The sequence below is a fragment of the Equus caballus genome, chromosome 4, assembly GCF_041296265.1.
Source record: "Equus caballus isolate H_3958 breed thoroughbred chromosome 4, TB-T2T, whole genome shotgun sequence".
NCBI classification, from domain to species: domain Eukaryota; kingdom Metazoa; phylum Chordata; class Mammalia; order Perissodactyla; family Equidae; genus Equus; species Equus caballus.
In genome coordinates, this window is record NC_091687.1 from 64650482 (window position 1) to 64673556 (window position 23075).

Consider the following 23075-nt stretch of genomic DNA (forward strand, 5'->3'; position numbering starts at 1 on the left):
AGTTCCAGGCCTTTCTTCTCTCTGCTCATTTGTGATTTGCCCCCTAGTGAAATGTCTGTTTATTTTACCGATGTGGACTTTCCATACATTAGTGTCTCCCTCCACATAAACACTGGATTTTGAAACCCAGTTGTCCTCAAGTGTAACGTTACTCCCAGGTTGACTGATTGAATGAGGAGTCAACCACAACAAAGCCTCAGACGCCTGGGTCCCTCATTCTTACCGCTGGACTATGTAATGACGAGGAAATTCACTCATGATGTGATGTTCAGTGCAAAGAACATGTGTGGATACATATGTTACATACATGTGGATGGGAGTGTGTGTTTCAGAGAAATACATTAAAATATCATCTAAAGTTATCTGGGTTGTAGAATATTTATGGGTTATTTGCAAATTTTTTTCTTTGTAATTTTCTGTATTTTTCAAATTCTCTCTACAGGAGCCAGGAAGATATATTACTTTATCATTAAAAACAAAATAAAAGACACCTTGAATAGAACATTTTTTTCCTATTTAACGCAAAAGAAGGCATATCTCCTGCCTGCTGTGGAGAGAGGGAGAAAAGGGAAAAAATGGGGCTTGTTAATCTATTTGCTACTGTGTCGTTTTCGTCTGCCTGCACGTAAGAGATCCTGCTGATTTCTGATCTCAGAGACCGTGCAGAGTGGTGGCTAAGAGCAGAGGCCAGAGGGTGGAACTCATTGTAATTGGAGAATTGAAATAAACTGACACAGATAAATGCTTAAAATGGGGCCTGGCACGTGGGTAGGAAATGTTTAATCAAAGCTATTATTATTATTATTATTATTATTATTATTACTACTCAGAGATTTTGGATTTCCCCCCATCCCTTCACTTTCTCTCCTCCCCAAGACAACAAACAATTATTTATTGTCCTAAAGGAACTTCTAGCATATTTTCCACCTGTTCGCATCTTCTACATTATAATGCGAATTTTGGATGTGTGAATATATACTGGGAGTTACACCCTGAAATTTCTATGCCTGTTTTTCTGGGCTGGATCACATGGCCTTCGGTATCATAACCTGGCGTCCCTGCTGGCGTCCCTGCTGGCGTCCCATTCTTCAGCAGACTTTTCCATGTCATTCCTTCCCCATCTTCACTAAGTGCTTCCTAACTATTCACTTGAATAGCCAAGAAGAAGGATAAATACTTTAAGCTGATTAAAATGTACTTTGATTTATGATCATCTTTTTTCAAGTGTTTTCAGGATGCAGCTTTTATTCTTACTAAGCTACAGAGAACTGGTAGGCAATGCCATCAGACAAGCATGCTATTCTTTTTTCCTACGGGACACAGTATCTTCCTTTGACCTTATGTTGTCTCTGATCAAGAAATACCAGCACTGCAAAAAAACCAGAAATACCAGGCTTTTGAATGACAGGGAAACACAGCTAATCCGATATTTGAACTTGTTACCTTGTGGATGTGGCAAGAGGAAGACTAAGTTTTCTCTTTTTGAGAATTGACTGACCAAGGCCTGGCTGTGTCACCTGGTTGACTGACCTTTCAGGGAAGCTGTCACTCTCCTTTGTTGCCATTAAGTGACACTCCAACACCATGTCACCTACCACCCTTTGTTATCATCTTAGTGTGCAGAACTCTGGGACTTTCGAGAACAGTCAATTCTCGATCATCCTTGCAAACAGGGTGTCTCTGTTTAGGCAGTACGAACACAGCCATCCCAAATGGCAGAAAAAAATTTAAAGTATATCTATTTAACCCTGGGCTACTTTTATGTTTTAACATTTGAAATGTGTGTAGCTGTTGTTCAGAAGTTTGCACCACTTTAAACAAAATAATAGAGCTACAAAGTTGAGATCTGACTCAGGAATTGCTCAGATGTCTATCCGTTATGTTCCAAACTGCTCCATGATTTCACGCCATGCAGGTTTAGCCAGAGTCCTTTCTCATCCACAGAGAAATAAAGCATCTGCTTTAGCTGACTTGTCACCTCTAAGCTGTTGTCTTTCTGCTGCAGAATTTTCCCTGGACAGATGAGAAAAAGAGGGCTAGATTTTTTTTAAATTAATTAATCAATTAAACATTTATAGAGTACTGACTTCTTATACAACACCTAATGTGCTAGGTGCTGGTGGTACTGGGACAATGACGTCATTTCTGTCCTTAAGGATATAGGCAAATAAACCAATAGCCGTGACAGCATGCTCTAAGTGCTGCAGTACAATTAGAGGAAGAGAGTGTTAAATATTCAGAAGAGGAGCCCCCAGCCTACCGTGAGGGTTCAGAAAGCTTTCCTAGAGTAAGTGAGCATCGATATAGAGGGATGAGGCAGTGTTCTCCAGGTAACAAGAGGGGAAAGGGTATTCCAAGACAAGGAAATGGCTTGGGTGAAGGCAGAGTCAGGAGAGCATATGGTGAACCCAGGGGTTCCAAGTCCTTTGGGATAGCTGGAGGACAGTGTAACATGGTGAGGGAAGATGAGCCATGGAAGATGACGTGGAACAGGCAAACCATGGAAGGCTTTCCATGCAATACCAAGTAACTTAGGCTTTATCTTGAGACCGAATGAGAGCAACGGAAGGATTTTAAGCAGGCATGTTAGCTGATTAAATTTTCAATTTGGGAACATCACTATGGATGCAGAGTAGAGAGCAGTTCGGAGGAGCGAGTAGAACACTGGAGCCAGAGACACCAGTTCGGAGATAATGGCAGTAGACCAGGCCCAAACTAAAGCAGCAAAGTAGAGAATGATGAAGAAAAGAAGTTGTCTGGGAGACAGAATGGATAGAGTTTTGTGATGGATCAGACGGTGGTGGTGGAAGTCAGGGAGAAGGTTAGGATGACCCAGGTTTTTAGTTTGAGAGAATCAGTGAGTGTCAGTGTCTTTAGCAGAAACAAGTAATCCAGGAGGAGGATAAACTCTGCTTTAAAAGGTTTCCAATATGGCGTGATAGCTCTTACTAGGATGGAGGTTACATTGGGCACAACTAAGCTGAGATGATAATGAGTCATTCATTTAGTCACGCGTGTAAGGACTGTGCTCTGCACTACGCACTGTGCTGGGCGGGGAGAGGAGAGTCCTGTGGAATGGGATTCGTTTCCTTTCACAGTTCTACTCCTTACCAGCCCTGAGGCTTTCACAAGCCCATTAACATCTGAGCTTCTGTTTCATCATCTCAAGTATGGAGGCAAAAAAAAAGAACTATCCAGAGCTGCCCAGACAAATAAACAAAAATGGTGACCAAATCCTAAACTTGTTAGGATGATTATTATGACAACACCAGAGAAAGCCCTTGGTAAATTGTAATCACTATAACCGAATGATAGTTTGAACAAAGAAGCTGAAAGCAAAGTTTGCCTTGTGAACAATGAACCATACTGGCTACAGAAGAACCAAGAAAAGCCAGCAGAAGAAAACTAATCTTCAGAGCCAGTTCTGACAGCCTGGTTCCATGCCCTTTGCTTCAGTGGCCCAGGTTCGGATCCTGGGCGTGGAACCACACCACTCATCTGTCATTAGCCATTCTGTGGCGGCGGCTCATGTAGAATAGAAAGACCTGCAACTAGAGTATACAACTATGTCCTGGGGCTTTAGGGACAGGGGGAAAAAGAAAAGGAAGATTGGTAGCAGATGTTAGCTCAAGGCCAATCTTTCCCAGCAAAAATACCCCAAAAAACTAATCTTCTTAGAAGTGTGACAGATCTGGATAGAAGTGAGGAAGGGACTCAGAAGGCCTGTCACCCACTTCTTCCTACACCACATTGACTGTCCCTTTTACCCACAGTGTAAAAGGAGGTGACATTTTTGTAGATAAAGGGAAATAGTACTCTGAAATAGCATGAGAGAGTTTGTAAAGCTGAGAACAGTTAACAGTAACATTTCTCATTTTAAATAATAAGTTTCTTTTAGTTGGTGTTTCCAGCAAGTGCAGATTAATTTAAAATATATACCGTGAAACAGGTAAAGATCCTTATAGATCTGTGGCCCTTAATAGTGAAACAAAGTGCTTTCAGCTTAACAAATTTCACAGAATTCCCCTCTTGGCGCTCTAGTAATGACTTGGAGGCACGGCAGAAATTATCACACTGGTTTTGTAGATGGGAGAATTAAGATATTGAGGCTCTAACAAGCTAGTGAAATAATGAACATCATACAGCTAGTTGATGACAGCTTGAATTCACATCTTTTGTCTCCAAGATCAAAGGTTTTTTTTAAATACTATTTTATGTTATTTACTGAGAAGGGTCAAAGGTTTTGAAAAGTTTGTGAAATATTGTTCAACAGATTCCTTCTCACTTTCTCAGGAAACAGGTCTAAGAAGGTGGTTCAGAGAATTCCTTGCTCCATTTCCAACTCCCTCACTTTCCTAAATCTTGAAACCCTTTTCTCTCTCGGTTCTTTTCTCTTAACATAGAACACGTTGCGGTCTCTACTCTCCCTTGACTTTCTTCTCTTCAAGATATGATCCTCTCTCTCTCCTTTTCTTCTTGGTCAAAGTTTTTGAAAAAACAGTACACACTTAGAGTGTGGTCTACACTCCCTCAGCTCCTTTCCATATTTCAACCCACTGAGATCAGGCTTCTGCTTGGCCTACTGCACTGAAGTTGCAAATACTAGGGTAACTGATGACCTCCCATTGTCAGATTTTTTGGCTCTTGAATGTGACCTTCCTGCAGCATGACACTGTTGGTCACGTCTCCTCTCTCCTTGGTTTCTGTGCCTTCTCTCTTCAGGCTCTTTCCCTTCTCTCCCACCTCCCGCGTGGGTTGGCTCCTCCATCTCCGCCTGTTCAGTAAAGTCCTCTGTTCTCCATAGGTCTTGACCTTCTTCTCTTCTCACTCTGCAAGTGAGGCAGGTAGATCTCAGCCTTTCTGGGTGTGCAGCACATTTTGGAACAGTAGAATTCCTGGAGGCAGCATGATGGGATTAAACTGCATCCACAGAAAATGAACTATCTCCTCGGTCCACATTTGCCACAGTGTGCTGTTTACATAGAACTACCTGCTCTCTTTTATGTACTCTACTCATGAAGTTGTTTCTCAACCATCCCAGGAACCTGCAGGAATCAGCCCCAGGCTGATGTTAAGTGATGGAACGCCCTGTCCCTTAACTCTTACTCTTAGCAAGATGGAGGCTCCTCCCTGTGCAGAAACTTGGACAGAAGCTTCGTGTCCAAATGCTACCTGACAAGCAGCACCACTCTCAGCCCACGGCGGGCTTGTGGTGCATGGGGTGGTGGGAAGCCTTTACAGAGGGTGTGAACCACTGACCTAGACCCTCATACTCCTGGAAGGTTGTATCTTTTTATTATTATTATTATTACTATTACTATTGTGGTAAAATTTATATAGCATAAAATTTATTGTTTTAACCATATTAAAGTGCAAAATTCAGTGGCATTAAGTACATTCACAATGTTGTGCAATCATTACAACAATTTGGTTCCAGAACATTTTTACCACCTCAAATGGAAACCTTGTACCCATTAAGCAGTCACTCCCCATTCACCTCTCTCTCTCTAGTCTCTGGTAACCATTAATCTACTTTCTGTCCCTATGGATTTGCCTATTCCAGAGATTTTTGTATAAATGGAATCATACAATATGTAGCCTTTTATCTCTAGCTTCTTTCACTTAGCATAATGTTTTCAAGCTTCCTCCATGTTGTAGCATGGATCAGGACCTCACTCCTTTTCATTGTCAAATAATATTCCATTATATGGATATACCACATTTTGTTTACCCAATCGTCTGTTGACGGATATTTGGGTTGTTTCCACCTTTTGGCTATTGTGAATAGTGCTGCTATGAACATTTGGGTACAAGTTTTCCTTGAACTGTGTTCAATTCTTTTGGATATACGCCTAGGATTGGAATTTCTTGTTCATATGGTAATTCTGCTTAACTTTTCAAGGAAACACCAAAGTGTTTTCCATAGCAGCTGTACCATTTTACATTCCCACCAGCAATGTATGTGCGTTCCAACTTCTCCATTCTTCACCAACACTTGTTGTCTCCCATTTTTTTTTTAATTCTGGTCATCCTAGTGGGTGTGAAGTAGTTTCTCATCGTGGTTCCAAGATTTTGTCTTTAAATGCTAATGATTCTTAAAACTATACTTCTAAGTATTTACCCAAAAGAAATAAAAACATTTATCTACAAAAAGACTAATACACGAATAGTGAAGCCAGCTTTATTTTTAACATCTAAAACCTAGAAACAACCCAAATGTCCACCAACAGGTGAATGGATAACAAATACTGGCATCCACATACAATGAAATACTAACCAGCTATAAAAAAGAAACAAACTACACAAAACACATGCATTAAATACATTAAGCTGAGTGAAAAAGCCAGACACAAAAGAGTATAGCATGTATGCCGGGGTCCTGCCCCAGCTGGATCCAGGTCTCCTGAGGGATGGATGGAGTCGGCGAAGGAAGAGGCAGTGAGACAAGGAGTATGGTGTCCAAGTCTGACTTTATTTTGTGTATGTATGATTTATATAGGGCTCAAGATATGCAAGGATGATTTCATGGAACAGTCCCAGTACATATTTTTGGCTCGCGTAAGCGGGTTTTTTACAAGGTAAACAATAGTCCTAAGAGCAATTGTATCTGGATTGTGTGTAGGCCTAGGGGGAGTCAAGCTTGTGCAATTCTTTACTTCAAGGAGGCCACCCCCAGCAGCCTCCTGACTCAATGGGCCGTGGCAACCACCGCCCTCCTAGAGAGATCTGTGGGGGCCACGTGTCCCTAAGCCGTTTCCTAGGTGACTTGTCAGGTTCCCTTTTTTCTCTTTACCAGGGATGAATCAGAACGTTCTTTCCCTAGAAGATGTTGTTCCCTAGAACTTTCCCTAAAATACTGCATTGTATCATTCCCATTTCCAGGGCCGGGCTGACTTCCCCTGAAATAACCCCAGGTGTAGAACAGAGTAAGTAGAAGCAGGAAAGTCAGAAGTACCAGGGAGACTTGGTGCAGCGGCAGCCTGGTAGATTCCCTTGAGGGTTCGCCGTGCGTCCCCTCATCTCTCTCCCGGACCGTGTCACAAGGCAGAGGCTTAACTTGTAGTCTGACAGCTCTTGGCACATGTATGTTCTAGTATACAAAGCTCTAGAAAAGACAAAACTAATCAATAGTAACAGATTTATGGCTGCCTGGGGCTTGGGGAAGGGACTGAATACAAAGGGAACAAGGAACTTTTCTGGGTGATTGAAATAGTCTATATATTGATAAAGGTAGTGATTACATCAGAGTATACATTTGTTAGCGTTCATTAAATGTGCAATTAGAATGAGTACATTTTATCCTGTATAAATTACTTCTCAATAAAGTTGAGGTTAAAAGTTAAAAATATATAGATTCTCAAATATACAGCCCAAGACTCCAACACTCATTTGTTCATTTCTTCCATAACTCAACAAATATGTATGCAATGCCTACTATGTACTAGTCTCTGTGCTGTGACAAAAGGATATAATGGTGACAGAGATGGTTCCTGAGGTCACAGATACCATGGTCTGGGGGGTGGATGTTAATCAAATCATCAAACAGATAATGGCATCATTACAACTGTAATAAATGCTGCAATAGAAAGTTACATGGGATTATGAGAGCTTGTAATAGGAGAAGTTGACCTAGTGGAGATCCAGGTAAGCGATGACTGATTTTAGTTAAGATGGGAAAAATGAAAAGAATTCATTATTGATATGTTCTCTACAAAGATGGAAGAGCATGTGCAAAGGGACTGTCACAAGAAAGAATATTACCTGTTCAAGGATCTGAAAGCAGGCCAACATGGCTGGAGTACAGAGATTGAGGGGGAGGCTGAGCAAGTTGTGCTGGAGATGGTGAGCACCTTCAGACAAAGCTCATCAGAGCCAAAGGAAGTCACTAAACTACAGATAACAGGAGTTATAAGATCAGCTTTGAGTTTCAAGATGACCTCTCTGGCCACATTGTGGAGAATGGTTTGGAAGAGAGAAGCAGTATGTTGCAGGGCAACCAGCTAAGATGCTACTGCGGAAGTGCTGGAGAGGGGTGACGGGCTCTGGGGCCAGGTGGCATTGGTGCAGATGGATAAACTAGATAGATCAATAGGCAAAATCCACCATGGGGAGGAGTGATGAGCGAAAGGGAGCTGAGGAAGTTGCTGGGTGGCCCAACTGGATGAATGGGGAGATGGGCAACATTGAGGATGCGTCAGGTTTCAAAGGAAGACTATGAGCGCGGTTTCAGACTTGTGGAGTTTGGGGCTCCTGGACCACTAAGCTCTTTCAGGCCTTCTTTTCCCTGAAACAGCCTCCCTTCCCCAGTTTCTGACAGGGGAAGCGTCAGTTCATCCATGGAAATCCAGCTCGGGTATTACTACCTCCCTCCTTCCTCACACCAGACAGAGTTCATAATTTCTTTTCCTGTATTCCCCGTCTATCCAGGACATGGATCTGTAATACTCTATTTACAAGCGTGTGTCCTCTACTAAGCTGTTAGCTCCCTGGAGGCAGGGCTGTGAATTCTTTTTTGCAGCCCCAGAACCAGTCCATTATCACCATCTAATAGCTGGTCTATAAATACTGGAGGAATTGGTACAAAACAGGGACAAAACATTTAAGAGTTCCATAGTGCCTTTCTCCTGAAGAGCTCAGTAAATCACAACAGATACAAATACAGGTTCATGAGCAGAAGGTGTGAAAGGTGAGCTGTTGCAGGCATTTGGTGAGCAGTGGGAAGAGAAGAGATGTTTTCCCTTTACCAGGTCACCATATCAGTTAGGAGTACATTTGGCCGCAAGGAATAGAAAACCCAGTCTCAGTGTCTTAAACAAACAGCGGTATTTTTCTCACATAAGAAAAAGTTCAGAGGTAGGTTCTTGCTGGCTTTGGTTCGAATGCCCCTCAGTACCACACCAACTCTATTTCCCGATCTGTCATTCTGATTATACTGGCTTTTTGACCCCATGTTCATTGTCTCTTGATTGCAATCTGGTTGCAGCATCACTAGGTGTCTCATTTCCGTTCAAGGCATAAAGAAAGTAAGAAATGGAAGGGCAGAGCCAGGAAAGATTTCTTAGAAGCCCCCCAGAAAATCCCTTCCTTCAACTCATTCACCAGAAGTAGGTCAATGACTTCCTTGGCTGCAAGAAAGCCTAGGAAATCAGGAATGGGATTCTCATGGTAGTCTTACACTAATCATGATCCTCAGTTCTGTTAACAGGGAAGGAAAAAAGAATAGTTTGGCTATTGGGAAGGCAACTCACACCGTCTGCCACTAAACAAATATCATCTACCTTGACTAGCTCATGCTGCCCTACGGTCATACACATCGGTGGGAATAAATCCTTCTCTAATGTCCATAGAAACAGGACACCAATGGCAGAGTTACTTCACACAGATAGGAGACATTGGGCACCCAAAGCTTTCAGCCCCAAATGTCTCCACTTTCCGAATAGCTGCCTCACTCATCATTTTCCCCATCCCTCCCAGCCAGTAGCATTTTTTCACAAATTATTTGATCCAAGGCAGCACATATCTATCCCTTAAGATAAATAACAGCCTTTCCATTCAAGTAGCACCTGCTCGGGACAATCAGCAGAAGACCTGATGGGATCTTTCTGGGCTCACGGAAATGTCTTCTCTACCAACTTATCTTTTCTTCTTTTTTGCATCAGAATACTAGCAGTTCTATATTTAACAAAATCAAGCATTAGGAGTCCAGAGAAGGAGAGTGTCTGGGTAATGTTTCAGATTTTTTATTTTTAGTAGCGATCAAATGCAAAATGCTTCGTGAGTTTTGGTTTGTGCATAGTTTTTCAGATTTCTTGCCCGTGATCAATTTATTACAGTTCCAAAGGAAGAAAAAGGGCAGGAGGGGTACAGGACAGACAGGTGGGAAGCAGGTCCCTCCCTCGTTGGCTTCCACTGGCTACATGTATACCTTTCTGCACCTAAACAAAACAGAAAACCATGTTCTTGACAACACAGCAGTGAAAGACATCAGGAGTGAATTCTTTATCCTTGTTATAAATAAAGCCTACAGGTTGTCAGGCTACAAACATGAGTAATTAAGAAACCAGCTAAGGGGTTGAAGAACGTATTTTGACAGCATCTGCTACAGAATCTGAACCTCGAGACAGGTAGCAATCCATGTGGGATACCCTCCCTGCTGGCATTGGCTGCTCCCTCACTGGTGTCCCATGCACTTCCTACAAGTGTGGCACAGCGCTGAGCACAGGTCTCTCCTCTGCTCCAGACCAGTAGCTCCTTCAGTGTGAGAGACCTCCCTCCCTCACCAGCACACCCTGAGGGCCCTGAGGAGTGCCTGGCTCACAGCAGACGCTCAAAAGTGGCAGGGCTGAGTGAATGGTCCATAAATATCCTCTCAGCTCCTCCAGTAGCAGGAATGCCCAGGACATGGGAGATACGGCATCCTCACCCAACGATCCCTGCGCCTAGAGGAAGACACCCAGCCTCAGACAAACTTTCTGCATCCTCCAAGGGGCCTGAACATGAAGTGTGACAGGGATTTGCTGGCCATGCCAAGTTCTTCCGGCTCCTCAAACTTATTTCAGTTTTGAAACACAATCTGCCTCCTCTCCGCTTCGGCTGCACCTGAGACAATCTTCCTCCCCAGGCCACTGGATACTTCACGCTCACCTTCAGTTCCCTCAGACTTCAGCTCCTCCAGAAGCCTTCCCTGACCTCCCCCAAGTCTGGATCAGGTGCCTCCTCTATGACCACTGCCTCTTGGTTCTGGACTGTGGTTGCCCATTAGTTGGTCTCCCTTTCTAGACCATGAACTCTGCGAGGGCAAGAGGCGATCTTGTTTTCTCTTCTGTTCCCACCGCTTAGGACGCCCCTGGCGCATAAGAAGGGTTCGAAATGTTTTGGAAGAAATTGATGAAGGAGAGGAGTGTCCCCCGAGCGGAGGTGCTGGACCCCGCCTCGCCCGCACCACAGCCCCTCCTCTCTGGGGAGCTGCAGCCTGAGGCCCCTCTCTCCCCGCAGCTCAGATTTGGGACTTCGTCGCAGGGAGGCGCGCCCCGCGGCTAGGACCCGCCTCCCGGGGGCCAGAGGGACTCCGCCCGCCCGGGCCGCGTCCCTGCGCGCGGGGCGGCGGCGGCTCCGGGCAGGAGCCGGCGGAGCAGGTGGGGGCGGCGGCCCCGCCTCCGCGTCCCGGCAGCCCCAGAGCCGGCGGCCGGGGAGCGAGCCAGGCGCACCGAGCGCAGCCCGAGCGCAGCGCGGCCGCAGCGGCGCCGCCGGGAGCGCGGTGCTGCGGGACGGAGCCCGGAGCCCGGAGCCCGGAGCCGGGGGCGGCGACGGCGGCGGGGACGTCGGCCGGAGCTCCAGCCCCGTCCGGCCCTCAGCACGGCCAGCGGCAGGTAGCGGCTCCGCGCGCGGGTCCGGGTCCGGGTCCGTGCCCAAGGGTGGGGGACGGGCTGTAGTGGCGGCTGCTCGGGCTGTCCCGGGGCGGACTGGCCCCCGGCGGGGACAGGGGTGCTGCGCGCGTGCCCGTGCCCTGGACCCCCGCACGGGACGGCGTCCGGGCGCTGCGCCGCCCTAGCGCCTGCCGGGCCAGGCCGTAACGGGACCGCGGAGGGACCGAGGTCACTCTGGGGCTGCCCGGACCCGACTGTCCAGCGAGCAGCCCCTGGCGCCAAGGCCGCCCGGGCCTGGTCCTTGGGAAGCTCGCCCTTTTTCCTTTCCCTGCTTCACCCCCAGAACAAAAGGCTGGGGTCTCGCTGAGGAGGGGGCTGTCGCGGGAAGAGCTGGGGCGGAGTAAAGAGCTAGCAAATTGCAGAGCTGGAGGTGGCTTTGGGGATGCAGAAGCAGCCTCCAAATAGGAAGCCAGTCCCGGAGATGTGAAGTGACTTGCCCAAGGTCACACAGCACGGGGCTGGAGCGCAGGTATCGGGACTCCCTCCCAGTGCTCATCTCCAAGCCCCTGAAGGTAGTAGTCTGACTGTGCTCCAGCGACTTAGATGTGGCCACAAATGGGCTGTAAAGTCCTTTGGAGGAGTCGGGGAGAAGGTGGCAGAGTCTGTCCTCCCTCTCCCCCAATACACACCGGAGGCGGCGGGGGCAGGGGTGGGATGGGGAGCAGGTTTGCGGGGGAGAGCGCTCGGGATCTCGCCCCGTGGGCGGGCAGGCACTGGCTCGCAGGAACAGTGCCTTCTGAGCGTAGAGTGCCAGCCCCTGGGTGTGCTGCGGCGGGAGCGGGGGCGGCCTGGGGACCGAGTGTGCGCTGCTCCCTGGAAAGAAGTTCTGCAGGGAGAGGCTGGCCGGGGAGAGCTGTTCCCAGCGCGCTGGGACGCACCGGCAGCATCCTTGACGCCGGGGTATTTGGGGACGGGCTGCATTTGGAAGGAAAGTTACTCTGAAGCAGGAAGTGGGCTGTCACTTCGCCTCTCTGAGACTCGGGTCATTGGCTGCAAAACGAGGGCTTTGTTCGGCGTGACCTGTGTGATTTAAAAAGTTCATACGCCTCTCCTCCTTTCCAGAATCTTTTCTCTCTTCAGAGGGAGGATTGGAAGTACATTTCGTGGGATCAGCTGTCGAAGTTATCACTGGGACTCCAGTCTTCCCTGAAACTTTTTTTATAGCTTTAGGCAAAGGTAATCATGGCAATCGAGGCTAGAGGAGGAGTTGCCTTTGGGCCTTGAATGAACTGGACAGGGCCTGAGGGAGGCTTAGGGGTGCTGGAAATGCTCCCCACCTTGACCTAAGTAATAGTTACACAGGTGTACATATTTAAAAATTTATGAAGTTATTCCCTTGAAATTTGTGCACTTGACCTATGTAAGTTGTACCTCAATAAAAAAGTAAATAAAACTTTAGTGCTAAAAATCCGCTCACTGTGGTAACACATAGATTAGTACAGTTTTCCAGCCAATGCATTTTAGAGATACATTTAAAAACCACAAAAACCAGATCAGGAGAGGAAAGGACATGGGAGCAAAAGAAAGTTGAGAAATAACTTGAAAGGAAATAAATATACACTGCAGAGGGCTTTACCAAATGACTTTACATGCATCACCTCATATGATTCACTACAGTTCTTTAAGGGAGATGTTGTTATTGTGCCTTTTTAATAGATGAGAAAATAAAAGGTCACAGAGGTTAAATGCTTTACTCAGGGGAACCACGGTTAAAAACCTGGGTACACGGACTTCAAATTCTGTACAGGCAACTATAAACCGGCAGTTTTTGGCCGCCTGAAGGAGGGCAGAGCCATCAGGGTGACAGAGCCTGGAAGGCTGGCTTCCTGCCGTGCCTCCTTTTTGTTCCTTTCCAGGAGTCTCTGTTGTTTTCATATAATTGTGAATCTGAGATTATGTCACAGACTGCAGTTAGCCCGCAGCAGAAGGGATGGAGGAAGTGTGTGTGTCTAAGAACGTACAGTTTTAGGAACAGGAGAAAGCCAGCTGGCCCAGCCTGGCAACACTCTTTTATAGGAGGTTTATTGTTCAGAAACCATATAGTACAGGTCGTGATTTGGCAGTCACTCAAGCACACACACAAAGAATAAATCGTATAACCTAGAAGAGATCTGAGAAACCAAAATGTTCACTAACTAGAGGAGAACATGTAAAATTTTCACCAGGGAGGAACAGTCAGTTTTCTTCCATTCTAGAATTTATAAATATATATTCATTAACACCTAAGTAAAAAAAAAAAAACCTACAAAAACAACTTGGCAGAAGGAAGGAAATTTGTTTTCTAGTAAATGTGTTATAAGTATACACTAAATTTGGTGCAGAAATATTTGAAACTTTAGAGTACAGTAACATTACATCTAGAGAGCCAGCTTGAGAAATTTGTCTTAATGTGTGGTCTTCTAGTGATTTTATACTTCTGCCTAAAAATCTGAACTTAGAGAAGTAGAAATATGTTTGTTTTACCAGCCAGTTTCATCTTCGCAGAGTTGAATGTGTGTCTTATTCTTGGAATGATAAAGTTTTGGTTTAAAGAACGTGGGTTAAGTGGGGCAACGAAAGAGGTGTCTCTGGGTGAATGTGCTCAGCCGGGTGCCATGAAGCATGATGAAGCACCACGAAGTTATCTTTAGGTGAGTTTTGCCTTGTCACAGGAGTGTTCCTGCCATCTGGCTGCTGGAATATTTAGAAAGAAATCGTAATGTTTGACTGACTTTGCTGATAGCATGACAAAACAAACTTCCAGAGGGAGCTATTAAATATGAGTTAGGGCTGGTGAGAAAATGATTAATTAATTCTTATTCAGCCACTGTGCAAAACCAAAGAGACATACAGTTCCCAGCTGATGCTGAGCAGGTGCAGGTGAGGCACATGGTGGTTTTCTCACCTGCTTCAGCCAGTGACGCACTTGAAACTCCCCCTTTGCAATTCTAGTTGGGTCTTTCCTTAGACTCTTGAAGCGGGAACCCGACCCGCCTTGCAAGAGGGGAATGGCGTAGGGAACTGCCGTGTTGAAGTGCCAGGGAGATAAAGTGAAGCAGGGCAAATGTGGCAGAAATGTGGGCGGGCATTGTGGGGGCCAGGCATTGTGGGGGCCAGGCATTGTGGAAGGGGATTTTCAGGTACATCTTGAAGGAATATTCATCCTGAGTGGGCGATGTATTCCAGCAAGACATTGTGTCTGAGGTGGTGGCATCCAGAAAAGAGTGCCAGGCCTGCCTAGGGACTGTCAGTTAGCTCCTGGGACTGGCTAGGAGGAGACAGTAACCAGCCTCACGTCTTGAGCTTCTGAGGACGTGTGACCATCCTAGCGGACGTGTGTGGCAGAGCAAGGCACCCAGGCTGCCATCCATGGGGCCTTGAGAGCTGAAGGCTGACACCTACTGAACTCTTAGAGTGCTGGGCTGGGCTAAGAGCTTCTGTGTATGGAATGATCACAACAGCCCTGCAAGGGAGCTGAGTCTTCCTACTCCCGTTATCAGATGGGACACAGAGGCGGGGCTGAACTGCTCTCAGAATGGTCATGTCACGTCCTACTAGGGTCTGCCATCGGCCCACTCCTAACCCTGCGGTGCCTTTCACCTGTCTGACTTTCCGTTATTGCACCTGAGCTCGTGGAGGGCAGGTACTCTGTCCGAGTCATCTCTGTTCCTAGCACCAGCACGTGATGAGTACTGAATGAGTGAATGAATGAATATCTTTATATTCCAAGATCAAAAGTCAATTATTTTTGGATAACCCATCCTTTCGACTTTTACTATGTCATTCCCCTCTGTTGACGTGGATCATCAGGCATGATTGTATGGACAAGATGTGTAATCCTCACCTTTAAAGCCGAAGAATGCTAAGCTTGGCTTGTAAAATCAGAAGATCTCTGCTTCTTTTGGAAATTAAATATTAGTATTTCTTCTTTTGTATAACTTTTGTAATTCAGAATAATGGTTTGAATCTTGTGTTCATCACTTATATGTTGTATGATCTTGGACAAATTACTTAACCTCTCTGTGCCTCAATTTTCTCATCTGTAAAGTGGGCATAATCATAGTACTTATATTTAGGCTAAATAACTTGATATGTTCAGAGCTTAGGACAATACCTTGTTCATAGCAGTGTTCAGTAAATTAGCTATTATTATTTTTATTATTATCTAATTCCTTAAAAAATTGTTTGCCTTAAATGTTCCCTGTTGCATCAAGCATTTGAGGAGTTTACAAAAATAGGTAGTAAAAACATAAAATTAATAGATAATGAAACTGGGGTAAAGAGGACACAGATTAGAAAGCAAGATAAAACCAGAGGTAATTTAGAGAACAAGATTGTACATAGGTGCAGGCAGTTTCTAGCGATGAGGTTACTCTGAGATCTAGCATAGTTTCTGGAGATAGGATTAAAAATTTGTGAGAGCTTCCTAGTAGCCAAAACAAAGAGGAAAACACCAATAGTTACCTGATCCGCAGAGACCATGAGATGAGAGCAGATCAGTTACACTGCTTTTCCTGGTCCTGAACCTGGAATACTTTTCTCCTGGCGGGTCGTCAAAGCAGTCTCTGTTGCCATGGAGATCTAAGTCTTCGATGTGGTGCCTGCCGTGAAGACAATGGAAGTTTTGTGGTAGAAGGCGATCCTAAGTGTGTCCTAGAACTTTATTAACTGCATGTCTGGAGCCATAATCCCAGAGTGGAGCCCAGTCAGAGCTCTCCCGTGAAGGACAAGGACACTGTGGTTCAGGGACGAGCTATTTCCTGAGCTATGTTTATTGAGTGCCTGGGAGAGTAGAAAGAGTCTTCCAAAGATTATAATTCTTGTGAAGATCAGGTGAACATTCCCCCCTTTAAGAACATCCATCTGGCTGAAGCCTTTTAAATGAGTCAGATCAGTTTACCTCATCCAGAAAAAGTTTGAAGGGTGGCATCGTGCTCATATACTCATTAATAGATGAGTTGTGCATTCATGAATTTTCTTAATACTGTTAGTCCCATAATCTCCTTTTAGCTACAGATTTTATCACACTGTTTGGAAAAGGAAAAATCCAATGCTGTGTACTACCTCTTAAGCCCCTTAATGCTTTTGGTACTTCTTGGTAGTAAGAATGAATGATATTTTTTTTTTAAACTGTTTGTTTAGTAATTGAAATAATGGTCTTATCTTTTTAGTCTCACTATATATGTATACATATAGATACATATATATATATATATCCAAATATGATTTGTATCAATTAGGATTGTATTCAGCAGCCAATACAAACAAAACAAAAATAATTCTCACGTCAGAATCTGGCTTAAACAGATACAAATTTGTTTGTCTTGTGGAATATGCAGGAGCTCAAAGAATGAGCCTCTTTCCCTCTTCCTGCTTCATTGTCCTTAGCCTGTAGGACCTTATCCCAAATCTGGTTCCCTCATGGTCACAAGATGGCTGCTGTGTCTCTAGTCTTACATCTGTAGGACAGGCAGGAAGAAAAGGAAGGCATAAATAGCTAAAGAGTGAGGGTCCTTTTAGGGAGGTTTTGCATTTTTATTCAGAAAGTGGTTCCCTCTCCAGCTACTTCCACTTACATCTCATTGGCCAGGATGGTGTCACGGGGTTGCTCAAAATGTAGGAGAGTCTGAGAAATGAAATATTTTTAGCTGAGTAAATTACAACTGCCACCACTCTCTCTGAAATTAGGAGTTCTGCCATGAGGAAGAGGGAATGGTTATTGAGTGGGCAACCAGCAGCATCAGCCACCTGACTTACTTCCATTATTAGCCATGTCCCTGACTTAATTAGAAACTGCGGAAGGTGACTCAGTGATTTAAAATGTTATACTTTTCTAGTTCTTCATACAATTAGCATTAGAGAATGAAACACACCCAACTGCCTTATGTAAAGATTCCTAAATCGCTGCCACCAGCCCTGCTTATTTTCTAAATTTCAGATCTAAATTCCATTTGCCAAAAGCACCTCATATGCTTCAAATTAAACTCACTTCTTCCTGCTCGCGCGCGCGCGCGCACACACACACACACACACACACAGTGTCTCCTGCCTTCCTTACTTGACACTAGATTGTCTTGGCAAAGAGCCTTGGGGTTATCCTGGACTCTTCCTTCTCCCCATCCCAGACATCCAATCTACTATCCTCCTTGGCTCTATCCCATTGCTGTTATTCCAATTCAAATAAATATCCATCCTCACTCGTGTGGATCCCCAAATGGGTCTACCTATTTGCTATTTCTTCTCTCTGTAATTCATTTTCCACACGTGGCCCCCAGGGTGCTGTTTTTAAAGCACAAGTGTCTAACATCTTTCCTTTCTTTAAAAGCCTGCAGAATAAAGCTCAGACTCCTTGACACCCTGGCTCCGTGGGTGCCATGCTATCTGTGACTGGTTGGCACACACCCCATACATGCCACATGGCAGAGCTTTCTCCTGCCTCCTCACCCCCTTCGATCATGGAAGGCCAGCCTCAGAGGCTTCTTAGGCCTTTTACTCATCTGTGACCCGTGGAAGCAATCAATTGCCTTTTCCTTCGTATTTCTAAAGCACTTTATATTTCTGTTAATATTTTTTATCCTGGATTTTGTTTTGCTTGATATTCATCATGCCGCACCAGGTTTTTAAAAATAGCAGCCTTATTGAGATATAATTCACATACCGTAAAATTCACTGTTGTAAAGTATACAGTTCAGTGGTTTTTTGAGTATTTCACAGAGTCACACAATCGTCACCATCATCTAATCCAGGACCTGTTTATCACCCCAAAAAGAAGCCCATTAGCAGTCACTTCCCATCCCCACCCCTCGCCCTGATAACCATTAACCTACTGTTTATTTCTATGGATTTACGTATTCTGGACATTTCATATAAATGGAATCATATAGTGTGTGGCCTTTGATGGTTTGGGGGATTATCTGTACTGTGGCATTTATCAGTATTTCATTCCTTTTTATTGCTGAATAATATTTCATTGCACGGCCCTGCTTTGTTTTGTTTATCCACTCATAAATTGATGGACATTTGGGCTTTTCTACATTTTGGCTATTATGAGCAATGCCACTATAAACATTCATGTATGAGTTTTTGTGTGGGCATATGTTTTCATTTCCCTTGGCTGGATGCCTCAGACTGGAATTGCTGGGTCTTATGATGACTCTATTTAACATTTTGATGGACTTCCAAACTTTTCCAAAGTGGCTGCAGCGTTTTACATTCCCGCCAGCAATGTATGATGGTTCTGTGCCAGTTTTTAGTGTCTGCCTCGGGTATTGTTTTCATTCTTTCATTTTCAAAGTTTTAAACATCATTTTGTTTTAGCTGTGTTTCTTGTAGAGAAGATACAGCTGGTTTTTTTAAAGCAATTTGAATATCTCTGTCTTTTAGGAAGGGAATTTAATAATCTGCTTACGGTTATTGCGATTACTGATAGACTGGAACTTATTTGGGGCTTTTTATATACTGTATGCTTTATTGTTACCTCTTTTTTACTCCTTTTCTGCCTTTTCTTAGAAAAGTGCCTGGCACATAGTAACTTTCAATACATACATATTATAAGCTATCATTTGTGGATGGGAGCCGTGTATCTATAGATTGATTTATTCATCAAATGTTTATTGATTATCTGCTATTTATGTTGATAGTTTTGCATAGTGCCTAGCATAGTGCCTAACATATAGAAGAAGCTCGGTAAATATTTGCTCCATTGCATTGAATTCACAGAGGCTGTTGTGCTTGTCAGAGGCCAGATGGGGTAGTGGAAAGTGCACAGGCGTGGGGTCAGATATGGTCACTGGAGGTAGATATGGTTTTGTCACATCCCAGCTGTTTGATCTTGGGCCGATTACTTTACCTCTTTGAGCCTTTGTTTCCTCATCTGTGAGATGGGGATAATAACATCTGTTATGCAGAGTTGCTTTAGGGGATAAAAGATAATTATGTAAATAACAGTCAAAATTGCTAGCACGGGGAATGCACTTAGTACGTGAGAACTGTTGTTTCTGTTAGTGAACCATTTAACAAAGCACTCTCCCAGCCGCGTTCGTCAGTATTAAAACATCAACCATGTCAGCCCAGGGAATAAACTTAGAGTAAAAAATGATACCGGCCCCTTTGCTTTGTGTGTGACATAAATTATTACTGCCCTAATGGAGCACAAGACATTTTTTCTCCTCATATGGTAGAACCAAGAAAAAGGACAAAAGGTGTACTTTGTACTTTGCACAGAAATAGATTCTAAGTCTCCGGTAACCCCTAAGGCTGTTGTTTATTCTAACACTTTTAAACTTTTGAATGAGACATTTTTGTTCAATCATGCTGCTCTCCAGCAAATCAGAGGAAAAATTAAGTCGCCTCAGAAATAGGTAAGATAACTGCCTAACACAAGGCAGGCAAGCAAATATTTTCCCCGAATTTAAAATTAACTTTCTGCACATTTTAACAGCTTTTGCGTGGCTTTTTTTTCTGGTTTTCACCCAAATGTGTAGTCCTAGCGTTTTAGAAATTCACCTGCAGACTTCTGGAAGGAAGGCTAAGGAGGATCTGGATTTGTGACTGGTCTTGTGCCTTCTTGGTGCTCATGGATACCCATGAGAATCCATGGTTCGTGGATGCTCAGTGAGTTTTAGGTGATGGTGTTTGACCTGTAGTCATTTTGACATTATCCACATAAATTACATATGCCTAAGAATGGTGGGCCAGGATACCTGTCTGTAAGATCTAGGGGTAATTATTTTGTGACTGGAGAAAGAAAGCCACCAGTTGTTATTTCAGACCTGTGCACCCCCGCCCAGTGTTCTTTTGTGTTCTCACATTTAATGAATGACAAGGATCGGTTACAGCTGGAACCAACTCACAAATGATTCATACCTACTGGACAGTCATATCTTAAAACTGTTCATTGTGTGTTAACCATGTGTTAGCAGAAGAATTAAACCTTAGGGGTTATGGCTTGGTTTGAGGAGAATTATTTTATTCTTCTCTTGGCTATTTTCCCAGCACACTTGGTCAGTCACCTTTGACACTTGTGGTTGGCTGGAGGGTGATTTCAGCTGTCGTGGAAGTCTGCGTGCAGGGCCATCCCAGGAAGCCCGTGATGGGCTGTCAGCACTGTTCTTTATGGATCCAGCACTTGCTCACTTGGGTCAAATTGTCAGGACAAACTGAGGTTTTTCTTTATTCATTTGTATTTGCCTTTTAGATGTAGAGAGGTCTCCTAATTCAGATAGTGCAGTTTCTTAAAAAATACTTCTTCACAATTATCCCAAGAAGGCAATCTAGAACTTTTTTTTTTTTAATTTTTTTTTTCTGCTTTATCTTCCCAAACCCCCTGTACACAGTTGTATATCTTAGTTGCAGGTCCTTCTAGTTGTGGGATGTGGGACGCCGCTTCCATGTGGCCTGACGAGCAGTGCCATGTCCGTGCCCCGGATCCGAACCCTGGGCCGCCGCAGCGGAGCGCTCGAACTTAACCACTCGGCCACGGAGCCAGCCCCTAGAACTTTTATTTTTTAAATTAATTTTTTGAATAGGTAATAATGCACATGATACATACTTTAAAAAGGGTAAAAATATACAGTGTAAAATAAGTCTTTCTCATACCCCATTCTATGACCACCTATTTATTTTCCATTCTTCCAGAGATATTTCATACATATACACACATAAGCATGTATGTGTATACCTATATTTGTATATGTTATAGGTATAGTTATAGATATGCACATATAACACGAATAAAGGCATACTCATTCTATATACATGTTCAGCTGCTTACTTTTCTCATTTAATAGAACCTGGAGATCATTTCTTATTGGTCCATAGAGGGCTGCCATATTCTTTTTAACAGCTACCTAGTATGCCGTCATAAGGTATGAGCTGTAATTTAATAACCAATGTCCCAGTCCTTGGGTATATAGATTATTTCTAGCGTTTTGCTATTAAAAACAAGGCAGCAATGAATGTCACTACACATCATTTCTCACAAGTGTAAGTGTATCCGTAAGATAAATTACTAGAGTTAGAAAGTGTATTTTAAATTTTTGATACATGTGCCCATTACCCTTTACAGAAAGTTGTGCTAATTTATATTTCTGCCAATAATTATGAGAGTCTGATTCCCTGTACTCTCTCCAACATGCGTTTGACAAACTGCTGATCTTTGCCAGTGTAACTGAAAAACGGCATCTTAGTGTGGTTCTGACTTGCATTGTCTCATTATGAATAAGGTTCAGCATCTTCAAATGTGTATTTTTTACACATTTGTGTTTCTTTCTTTCTTTTATTATTCTTTTTTTGGTGAGGAAGGTTGACCCTGAGCTAACATCTGTTGCCAATTTCCTCTTTTTATTTTTTTCTCCCCAAAGCCCCAGTAGATAGTTGTATGTCCTTCTAGTTCTTCTATGTGGGATGTCACCTCAGCATGGCTTGATGATCGGTGTGTAGGTTGGTGCCCAGGAAACTCTGGTGAAACCGGTGAAACTCTGGGCCGCGGAAGCAGAGCACGTGACCTTAACCACTTGGCCCTGAGGCCGGCCCCTACACGTTGGTATTTCTTTGTCTGTGAACTGTTTGGCCCATTGTCCATTTTTCTATTGGCTTATTGATCTTTCTTATGGGTTTGTAGGAACACCTTATCTAGGAAATAAAGGGAAACAGCTAGTTTACTGTAATTTCCCCTCAGTTTGTAGTATGACTTTTTTGTTTTAATGTCATTTTTCTCCAATTGGTAGTATGACTTTTGACTTTGTTTACTGTGGGTTTTATGTATGTATGTGCTTATTTTTGCAGAAACCTTTTCTTTTATAACTTTTATAGCTTTCTGACTTTGAGAGTATTTTTAAAAATTCTCCTAAATTTTGTTCTGATTCTAGTTTCCTTTTTAAAAAATTAAAATTTTTATCCCTTTGGAATGTATTTTAATGTAAGGTATGAGATCCTTACATGGTTATCTAACTTTTTTTTCCAGATTGCTACCAAGTTTTCTCAATAATTTTTATTTAATAACTCATCTTTTCCCCACTTATATGAAGTATCTTTCTTTCTTTTTTTTTTTTTTATCATAGCCAAATTTTCCAAAAATACTTAGGTCTATTCTGGACTCTCAGTTCCATTTATCTCACTGATTCTCCGTGCACCAATACTGAATTGTTTTAATGAATGTGGCTTTATAAATTTATTTATTATCCAGTGATTTTAGTTTCCTTTAGAATCATCTTGCCTAGTTCTAAAAAACAAACAAGTTGTTTCATTATGATCACGTTAAATTTCTAAATAGTTAGAAAATTAGCATTTGTATGATATTTAGTCTTTCTACCCAAGAATAGAATATAGTTTTCCATGTCTTCACTGTTTCTCAGTAATGTTTTAAAGTTTGTTGTTTTTATTTGTACGTTTTTTTTGGCAAGGGAAGATTTGCTCTAAGCTAACATTTGTTGCCAATCTTCCTCCTTTTTCTTCCTTCCCTCCCACGCTAGCCCCAGTACATAGCCATGTATAGTTGTTAGTTCTTCCATGTGAACCTTAAAGTTTTTTCTATATTTTCATATTTTTTTAAATTTATGCTTAGATATCTCTTTTAAAAGTTGCTATCATAAATGCAATTGTTTCTTCATAATATCTTCTAACAGTTATTGTTTATATACAGGAATACTTTTGGATTTTGTTTATTGATTT

General features: G+C 43.3%; 1 protein-coding gene across 2 annotated transcripts in view; it reads left to right on the top strand.

Moving 5' to 3' along the window:
- The first annotated feature begins 11203 nt into the window (after positions 1-11203).
- The window catches only part of WIPF3 (WAS/WASL interacting protein family member 3), a 91019-nt gene continuing 79147 nt past the window's right edge, over positions 11204-23075 (top strand). Inside the window, exons 1-2 of one of the 2 annotated variants that reach the window (XM_023639448.2) lie at positions 11230-11369; positions 12489-12602. The gene's annotated coding sequence lies outside the window, so the exon portion shown is untranslated. Of the gene's footprint in view, positions 11370-12488; positions 12603-23075 lie in introns of both variants that reach the window. The other variant, XM_023639447.2, reaches the window with a different exon arrangement.